The sequence below is a fragment of the Pinus tabuliformis genome, chromosome X, assembly GCF_031772625.1.
Source record: "Pinus tabuliformis cultivar Carrire ecotype Pingquan chromosome X, CPIR1, whole genome shotgun sequence".
In the NCBI taxonomy this organism is placed as follows: domain Eukaryota; kingdom Viridiplantae; phylum Streptophyta; class Pinopsida; order Pinales; family Pinaceae; genus Pinus; species Pinus tabuliformis.
In genome coordinates, this window is record NC_142308.1 from 1,562,867,917 (window position 1) to 1,562,879,203 (window position 11,287).

Below are 11,287 nucleotides of genomic sequence, written 5' to 3' on the forward strand. Positions count from 1 at the left end.
ACCCCGCATCACATAGCCTTCTAGATGTCGAAACCTAGTTCTAGCATTCCCGAATACTGCCTCAGGTGAGACTGCAGCTTGCGCTAAGCAGGTTGTCATCGAGAGTGTCAGTAGTGTAGGGTTTTGTTGGTTAATGCAACTAACTCTGAACCTGGGTCCAAGCCCCCTCAAGCCAACAATATTGCAAAATAATTATGGAACTCATTCACAACATTTATGACCCTTAACACTATGTGTTCGACAAGATGGAAAAAGCAACCAACAAATATATTTCCTTCATTTGTTAATGAATGTAAGGGATGCAATACCAACTATGGAAGGTTGGTAAGAACTTATGACTCATACAAATATATGATTGGATCCTTCCACAAAATATACCTTTAATAAGGAAATACATTTGTTTACAACAAATGATGATGTAGAAAATCATAATAAGCTTTGTTTAGGAAGCCTAAATTGTCCCATTCATCTAGTGTTGCTACAAAAGTAAAAGGAAACTGCATCAAAATAGATGAGGAATAAATGGCATTTGAGTTACTCATTTCATTTGGAGCTTGATTGATGCTTAAATGAAACTTATGGACTGATGCAGGACTCGTAAATTGTACTATTGGAATTGTAGAAACAATTGTGTATAAACTTGGAAAATCACCGCAAGAAGCACCCACATATTTTCTAGTAAGATTTGATAATTATATGGGAGTACCATTGTATAGTACATCGCCTTAGACAATTCCTATAAACCTATTGAAAGAACTATTAGAAAACAACCTTGAAACTTGTTTGGGGCTTAACAATCCATATGTCACAAGGATTGACATTGTTGAAAGCTATTATTAATATTGGGAAGCAAGAGAGATAGGGTATGATGCTTACTGCAATATCTCAAGTTAAAGATTTAGATCATTCACATTGTAAACTATTTTCTGATTGAATATATTCTTATTGTTTTCATTTTCCATAATTCAATATTCAAAACATGTATTCAACATTTGATTCTCATAACATATAATCTTAGATGTATTAAATATATTTAAAATGAGAACATTAGTTATATGTTCAACATAATTTTTGTGACAATGCATGAATGAGACCATCCTAGATCCATCTTAACTCTGAATCTATCAAGCGAAAAAAGGATCAAATCTCTCAAGGTGCAAACCTTTCCTCTGGTTTTTCACTCAAAAAATAGGTTTTCATCTCAAGAGATTTGATCCCTCTCGGCACTTGATAGATCCAAAGATCAAATGGATCTAGGCTAGTTTATTATACAAGGCTATATTGTAATTGGTCTTTGAAACTAATGATTTTCTTCTATTCGATTCCTAGATTTTGAAAAGAATTTATGGAATCTGTCAAAGATTTTACAAATTAAATATAGTGTTTTGAAATTTGTTAAAAGATAATAAAAAATTTATTGTTATTATTTTATATTTTTATATAAATATCTTTAGTTTTAAATTTACTATAATATTCACCAAATAGTCATTTTTTTATACTTATAAATTAGCGAACTAGTAGTTACTAAATAGAATAATTTTTTATTTTAAGGATGTATATGGATGCATATAGAGAAATTTAATCATGTTCCATAGATATGTATCAAGATAATGAAAATTCAATTACTAAAACATTGGTGCATGGATTTACAAATTCATACATCATATTTTATTTTCAAAACAAGCATTTATGGTGAAAAAAAAATAAGACAATGGCATAAAACTAACTTTTCATATAAAAAAATTGCAAATTGGGAAGTGTTGCATAAAGAACATGACTCTGAATATCATATAACAAACTTGTTTTACAGAGAAATATGCAATCATCTTAGATAAATTATTTAGTAGTATATAAATTACAATAAGAAAATGACAACTAAAAGGCCAAAAGCTACTAGCAAAAGTTGTCAAATCAAAGCTAGGGCTTGGTCGTGTTTTAGGATCAAACATTGGATACATGGACCTAAAAGCTATTTGTGCATCTCTAGACTACCATGAACAAACATGTATATAATTATCTGTGATTATATGAGAACTATGACTGCTGACTAAATAATTTCCTTTTTCCATTCTTCTTCCTTGACATTGTAGTCAATTTGTCCTTTTACAAGTGCCTTCCAATCCCAACATTATCATTTGGAACTGCTCTAATTATAACTTGAAATTTCTATTGACAGTAATTCAAGAAGAGATAAATCTTCTTGTATTCTTTAAATTCCTTAGTATGGTGAATTTACAATGTATACTAAAGTCATCAAAGGGATAGTGCCATTGTTCTGGTGCTGAAATATTCAAATATTATCAATAGGAAAATCATTATTAACACTGAAACTACACAATTTGATCTTACTCTTCTACCTAGGTCAAGTCATAATTAATGCATGATAACTCATTGAACCCTTGTAACAACACTTGCAATTGGTTAAAAGGGAAACTAGATTTTTAATTTTAAATTTATTTTATCAGAAATTTTGAGTTTTCTCTTTTGAATATTCATTTAATTTTATTTTCTACATTTTGATATAGAATCGATTAACATTGGTGATTTTTTATTTTTTTTATTATCTTTTGTAACAAAAAAATATAGCATCTGTTTTTGTTTTTACATGTATTAATGATAAGATTATTATAGGAAATGCACATACATATTGATATTAACACATTTAGCAAATATTTATTTTTACACAAATTATAGTTAGACTTATATGGTATAACTAATGAATCTAGCAAATTAGAGTATGCGTTTGCTAAAAAAAAACAAAAACAAAATAAAAAACAAAACAAAAACATTGATATTTATATTTATTATGTTAATTGTAGATTATACATGACTATGAATTATTTATGCACCAATAAGAGAAATATAAACAATCTAAGTAATAGAAGATGTAACACTCTTTTTTTACTTAATAGTCTATTTAAAATGCTCATATAGTGGAAAAGAAAAAGTAATGAAGGCCTTTGGAAAATGATTGATTGTAATTGCTGCAATCCATGTAATTTAAGAATTTATGAAACCCCTTATGTGTAGTGTCAATGTGTAAGGTTGTGATAACACAATATTAGTGGGACCAAAATCTTATCATGTGCTATCGGGTTTTATTATGAATTCATGAATTTTAGTATGTTTTATAGCCATACCTTTTATTGGTTTTCAATTTGTGACACAAATGTCCATTGTAATTGCAATATTTGCACAATTTTCCTTTTGGAACTCATAATGACAAAGAAATAATTGATTGCATGTATACATACAATAATACATTTATGTTAAATCCTCCTGTATGCAATTCCATCTCATGCATATTGAAGCCTCTATGCTCAAGAAGACTTGGTTATATATCTTCCTGCTTGCATATTATCCATCTTAGGAGGAATTGGTATTGAGATTTTTTTTGTTGAAAATTCTCCATGTTAAAAGCTGGTTCCTAGACCTATCTTTTAAGTTGAATATTCATCAAATAGGGGGGATTTGGGAAATTGGTTACCATTGGTTCAATGTCATTTGAACTCAATTTGATAAGTTTAGATGAACCCATTTTCTAACTGCATATTTTCTATTTTGCATTAAGTATTTGTGTTACTTTGTGCTAACATCAACAACTATCTTCAAAATTTTACATGAAAAAACACTCCTTTATCTTCATGTAATATATTTGGCTTATTGAATTTAGGTAGTGGTTCAATACTAGATGAATCTATATACATAAGTTTTGAACTTGAATGCATTCTCTCCAATTTGTGTGACAATTATATTTGGTTAAGTAGTTTGTGTTTTGTCATCAAAATTTGCATCAGTAACTCATTTTGATCATATCTATGGAACTATTTATCCACATAAAACTTGTTATATATATATATATTGGTTTTTTTTCCTTAATTTGTTAGCATTTGTGTCATTTGTGGGAATTTGTTATTATCTATAAAAAAAAAGGTACTTGGGTGGCACATAGGCCACAAAATAGCACAAAGGGTCACAAATAGTCAAATAGTCAATGAAAAATTATGCAAGATATTAATAAAGTTCAAAATATTATCACTAATGATAAATGCGGAAAAAGTTAGAGTGCTTGAAATATTTATGGTGAACTTTGAAACCTTAAGGTTTTTGCTAGAATCTTGTTTGCAGTCTTGTGCCATGTTTCTTTTGGTGAAATATGCCAATGAAGCATTAGAAACATAAAAACCAAATAATTAATCTTCTTGGCAATTCCATTTTGTTTTTTCCCAAGAATGTAGAGGCCCTAGTAGTACTTTGGTTCAAGGCCTACTCAATAATGTATCCTTGGAATCTCGAAAACGGATTTTTCAAAATCTCAAGCTTCTTTCTAAGATTTATTGTCACAATCTTGGGGATTATTTTCTTGGTAAAAGACACCAACAAATCATTAGACACATAAACTTAAGATATATATATATATATATATATATATATATATATATATATATATATATATATACAACTTAGTCTTTCTTGTAACTCTATTGTCCTTGTCAAGGATGTGGATACTATAGTAGCAAATATGTACATAGCTTCATGATTATTGTATCTCTTCTTGACTCTTGTCTAGTTAACGTAATGTTCATAATGTAAAAACATATATACATGTTCTCAAATAGCTCAATACCTTATTCGTATGAATTACACGCTCATAAGAACCCACTTGTTCATTATAGAATGTTTTAAATTTATTTTGTTACTTTTGTGTAAATTTAATAATTGGTATTAAAGTTGCAATTATAGATTAGAACTAATGCTTGATATTATTATTATGATGTTATTCTTTTCTACTCATTTTTCAATTGCAAACAATGCAATCTTCAAAGTTCCTTACGACCACTTCCTCTACTACTTTGTCACAATGCTAGGTACCCATGTTCGGACTATTTCCAAATGAAAACCAAGAAACAAAAAAATAGTCACCAAGACAATGAAGGCTACATAATATATAGGATATATAAGAATGTTCTACTATGATACTTGGTAATTAAATATTCAATGTCATCCATGCTCTTAATACTATAAATTTTTGTCACATTTGGACGATTTTTCATATTGTCTCAATAGACTTCATGAAAATGAAAAATAGTTTTGCATTGAATGGATCAAAATTACAAGAAATTGATAACAATATATCTAGATTCAATTTACATAGATTACAGTGTTTCTTCTATTATCTTAGTGACTTCCTGTTTGGCTCATTTGTTTTTCTTATTCACTTTCCCTATATTTCAGGTGAAAGATGACATGGAATTGTAAACCACTTCCGACATTGCCTATCTCATGGACATGATGTTTTTTTGAAGCCATTACATAAAATTTTGACTCCTGAATATCTTCAATATCTTCACCATGTTAATGATCTTGAACTTTACTTTCAAGGATTGCCTACACCTTCTTATCTTTCTGCTACATCTACAATCATCTTATGGGAGGATGCATTTTTTATCAAATTGTTCTCCAAATGGTTGTTAGTTCTAGTCAATGTTTGGATATTTACAAATGGCCAAGCATATCTACTATTCAATCCAGACATTCATGGCTATCAATATAATATTTTTCTACATAACCATAACCCTACATGAGGACATTCTGAACAACACTTCTTACATAGCACAATATATATTGTAGCTCCAATAGATAACGAAATTGCCTCACACATTTGTGCATACCAATTCTCACTTAGACACTTTGACATATTGGTGATTGAGCAAATATTATTTGAGAAAGGCATCTTGATCTATGCACAAAATTTCAATGACTTCCATGACTCTTTGTTTGAATTTATTTTTACACTTGCACCATGGTTTGATATGTCTAATATGAAAAAGAATTGCACAAATATTTTAAAATTGTTTCATTTGCAATGACAATAGAGCTACCAATTTCTTTAAAGAACACTTGAATGCTAGAAACATTGAGCAAGAGCAATGTATCAATGATTGGAAAGCTTATATTATAAACTTATCAATTCCATATACATATAAACATATAGAAGGAAAGTGTTTTGCAATACAACAAATATTTGAACTACTTCATGTTAACATATATATGTGGATACAGAAACGAAAATATTTCCTTGAGATTCTATTCATCAAACACTTTCTCCAAATTCTTTTATCTTATGTATTTACCAATATCCACATCACATGCACATTTCCATGCACTTCTACAAAATCAAAATGCTGAAAGTATTAACCACAATGAAAACATACCAAAAGTTCTCTAAATAATCTCGTAAAGAGAAACCTGTAACTCAATTTCAAGTGTACCTTGTATAGATCTTATTAGCAAAGAATCTAATTTCACTACACCTTTTACTCAACCAAAATAGTTTCCAATTAAAAATAGAATATCAAAAAAATTATTTGTTGAAGTATCGAAGGATTTCACATCATTAAATCAGGACAATAAGAATTTTAAATGGAGACACAAAATAAAAAACAAGTCTCTACCACTTTTTCCCATGGATATAGTAAGTGATACACTCACTTACATCAGTTGAAATTTGCAAAGCGAACACAAGGTGCTCTAATAAAAAAAGAAAAAAAGTGACATGTAAAGTCAAATAAAGAAATCAAGGCATATTTTCAATCAATCCAAGACAAGCCTACATATGTGTGTTGCATTTGTGATAAACTATGCTTTGAAAAGGGAGTGCAACCCATTGACAAACTCACATTGTCAACTATTTTCTATCTAATCCCTGCATCGAACTTCAAATATATAAAGATCAATGAATAAATACACAAATATTGTAATATGCAATACACAATGAAAAATCGCCTACATTTGCATCACCTCTTCATATTCTACGAAACAAAAAATTGATCTGGGTTGCAGATTTGACACATTTGGAAGAGAGATTAGTGGCACCAATGATGCATTTTTCACAAATAAGACAACTTGGTTACAAAATATCACAAATTGGATTAATAGAAACAATCAGAAATGTTCCTTCTAGTTTAGATAAAATTGAAACAACACTACCTAGAGATATTGATGAAAACATGGCAATGGAAGTTATGATAAAAAGAAAAATGTAATACAGGAATGCTTATTTGTATAGAAATATTCAACCAAAAAAAGTGATGTCTACATTACATGACTTGTACAACAAATCTTTATACAAGAGTGAAAAAATATTTATTAATGATGAATGAAAAAAACATTTTGATCAAGGTAAGGAAAATCATCAGAACAGTCCAAAAATGAAGGAACTAGACTCAACAAATGCAGATAGTGATCTAGAGCCAAAAAATGAAGCACTTGTACCAGGTTATTTAGAGACCAACCTCATCCATTATCTTGAGACAAGAATAATTAAAATTGCACCTTCTGAAGTGTTTCGTCGCCTATGGATTTTTCAAGACAAATTCTCTAAAGAACTAAGCTTGCCGACATTGTTCTTTGGATCAAGTCATCCAACTGATGTTATCAAACGCTTTTCCCATCAAAAAATTTCACAATGGGAATTGTTGCAAATGTCTGGTCACTTTTGAGCACTATTACAAAAATATGTTTTAAAGCAATCCTCATATTGATAAACTAGGTCTCTAAATCATCATGAATTTATATTCCCAAAGGAGAACTAAAAATACAAAAACTAGCTGCTAAAGATGTCAAAAATCAAAGAAATCTTCAAAAATTATTAAAATCATCAATTGTATATGAATGTTTAAGGAGAATTCAAACATACCCTCACTATTTTTAACATTTATGAAAATACGTCTTTGTAATGATATGACATCTTGAGCCACCAACTTTCTTTGTAACATTCACTAGTGTTGAGCATCTTTGGGATCCATTGATAAATGCACTAAAATATAAAGCAATGACTCTATAACAAACAAAAAAACAACTTTTATGGTTAATGCATTATCAAATTGACCAAATGTCAACTAATCATATTTAGTCGATATTATAGGCATAGAATATCATAAACACATTCCTTGAGAGAAACAAACAATGAATAATTTGGTCAAGTGCAAGATTATTTTTTTATCATAGAGTTCCAAAGTAGAGAAACATAGCATGACCATGGACTTCCTTGGATTTAGGATGTACCAATATATCAACATTCCCCTGATGTTGATGTCATAGCTTTCATTGATCATTATTTTAATTCTAATTCAACAATCTTGTTGAATTAAATGATTCAATTTCAAACTCATCACCACATGAAAACTTGCAATAAGCATAAAAATGTACTTGTAGATTTGATTTCCCTATTCCATCAATCGATGAAACTTGTATGTTACACCCTTTGTTCAATGAAAACAATGATATCCAAGAAATGCAAAATAAACTTTCATTTCTTCTATAGAACAAATCCTATTCAAAAAAGATAACATTTGACGCTTTTTTTTGTTGATCTTGGAATTACAAAACAAGAATGCATCATGCTCCTACGATTTTCTATTACACTGCCAATTCTACTACTCAAAATAAATCCTTGTGATGTTTTGATGCATTTCCAAAAAAAATATCAGTTCGTTGTAGCAAAAAAACATAGATGCTCAATTTATTTTATATGTTTATGTTGCAACAACATATTGTAGCTCTTATATGAAAAAAAGGGAACACTCCATGACAACTTCCTTCAAACAAATCCGAATTTTTTTTGATATCTTATGTAGAAAACAAAATTGAAACTATTCATAAATTTGGAAAGACATTATTGAATATGCAACAAATTTCAAGTCGACAAGCAGTCTCTGTCATTGCCATTGTAGTCATCCTCTAGGAAAACAAATTTCATTAACATTGCTCAAGCTGAGAAACCAACACATGTCATAAAAAGAGCTATCTTGTTACAACAAGAACTTGATAACTCTGAAGCTATTGCTTTCATGACAACCATTGATATATATATATATATATATATATATATATACATGACCTACTGCATTGAGAAAATTTGCTTGGGAGAATATGTTTCCTCCTATTCAATCATAAAAAATAAATTCCATGTGTCATAAGATTCATTTGACACAATCAACACATGGACGTAAAAAACCATTATAGAGAAAAAATGATGCTCTATGTCCCATACAGAGAGTCTGAATACAACATTCAAGAAAAATGACGAGACATGGGTTGAAGCATACTTTTCAGATAAACACATTATCGGTGTCATTGAAAAATAATTTGTTTGTTTAATCACACCATGTGGTGATATTGAAACTTCTTCTAGTACCATTGCATCTGATCCACGTGGATCTTCAGACATAGTGGCATGGAAAATTTCAAAATTCAAAGTGGTAGAAAAGAAGGTATCTTGACATCAAATCGAAGTGTTCATCGCCTTGATTCCAACGGTGTGAATGACACTCCAAGCTAAGTTTGGATGATGAAGTTATGGCAGAAGGAAGGTTGTGTTGTTCCTTTGGAAAGTGAGGCTTTTTCCCTAAAAAATGGCTTTAAGCCTTTAAAAGACAAAATCGCAATCGAAGAAGTCAAAAGGCGAGCTTAAGGCAAGCACAACAGAACCTCGATCAGCGATCTTTGATTAATCGGAGTCGGGGGCAAGCGATCGTTGATATCGGGAAGATCGGATCGACGATATCGGGGTGATCAGATCGACAATATCAAGACCCCTAGACTGTAGCGATGTGATATGCTGATGTGATAGCGCCAATGTGATGCATCGATATCTGTGATATCATTGATCGATGATTGGTGATATTGGCGATTGGTGGTTGACAATCCCCCACTAACAAGACTATGGAGCAAGCGATATGCGATTGAAATATGGGGACTGGAACTGATTATGTTACAAAGCCCTATTACAGATAATTTTAAATATGGGTAAAAGGCTTTCGGTCAGGGTTTTCGAATGTTTTGTGTATTATCTGTTTAAATGGAAGAAGGCTATTTTAAAGGGGTTTGTTGCATAGAAAGGTTGGACGGTTGGCCCACCGATCCTTTCGAGGAAACAACTGCTATTATAAACAAATAACCCCAATTTAAGTGGCTGTTGTCACAAAGGAAGACATTATAAAAGCTTGATGATTGGAAAAAGTATAGGGGAGAGGATTTTTTGGCGCGCAGTTTGAGGCAGAGCTTGCAAGAAAGGGAAAGAGGTCATTTTGTCTGAATTGGGAAAATTTTATATGGTTTCTGCCCCTCTCGATGCCACAGATGCAATGGTGCTATCCCTTTCTCCATCTGAGTTCTCCATTTCTCAACCATTTTTCAGAATGGAGGTATAATACTCCTTTTATGTAAACTGATGATTGTATTCTCTTATTTTCATACCATTTAATGAATGGAGGCCTCCCCATTGTCCAAGCAGGGCCTAGAGACGTAGTCCAACTTGGATGAACTCTGTTATCAAGTCTTGTTGTATTCTTTTTGTTCTTTTATGTGTTTCTTCTTCTTCTTTCTAGTGTGCACATTAAATTTCCATGTTAAGCTGCACTTTCTATGTGTGATTCTTTTCATACATCTATGAGCAAAAGATCCTTGGATCAAGTGGTATCAAAGAAAGTATTTTTATATGTGAATTGCATGTTTTTATGCTAACAAGAAACAGACTCCAAAGATTCGAAGGGGAATTAGAGCCTTTTGATCCCAAAGCAGGGCATGCACATCGAAGGAGAAACATGGCAAAAGATGAAGCTCATCTTGAAGAGGAGTGTAATTTCCGCAAGACCTTCTATGCAATGGTGGAGAATGTTGGTAAGTTGGTTTTAAGGATGGAGAAAGCAGAAGAGAGAAACCCAGATGAATAAGGTTCAACACAAGTAAATGGTGGACAAGAACCCCCTCCTTCTCCTTCCGCGAGTGAAAGTTCTTCTTCCTCTCACCACCATAATCGTAGAAATTCAAGGGATGCATCTAAGAAACCTTTCTTTAAATTAAATGTTAAATTTGATCTTCCCATGTTTAATGGTGAGAGTAACACATAGAAGATTAATAATTGGATTAGGCAGATTGAGGTGTACTGCAGGATTCAGTAGATTGTGGAGGATGAGGCAAAGATTTAGCTGGCCTCTCTATGGTTGAGCAACACCACTGTCATTTGGTGGGAGAGAAAATTGCAGAGCAGTAAGAATGTGGGTAACCTCTTTTCCTCATGGTTTGATTTTATTTTTGCGTTAAAGGAACAATTTTATCCCTTGGAATACAAGAAAAAAGATTTAATGAATTGCCAGTATTTAAGGCAAGGCAAAGGTCAGAATGTTCAGAGTTTTACAGAGGAGTTTAGAAAGCAGGCACTTAATTTGGGTATTGCACTTGATACACTTGAAGTACTAACTAAGTACATTGGCTCATTACATAG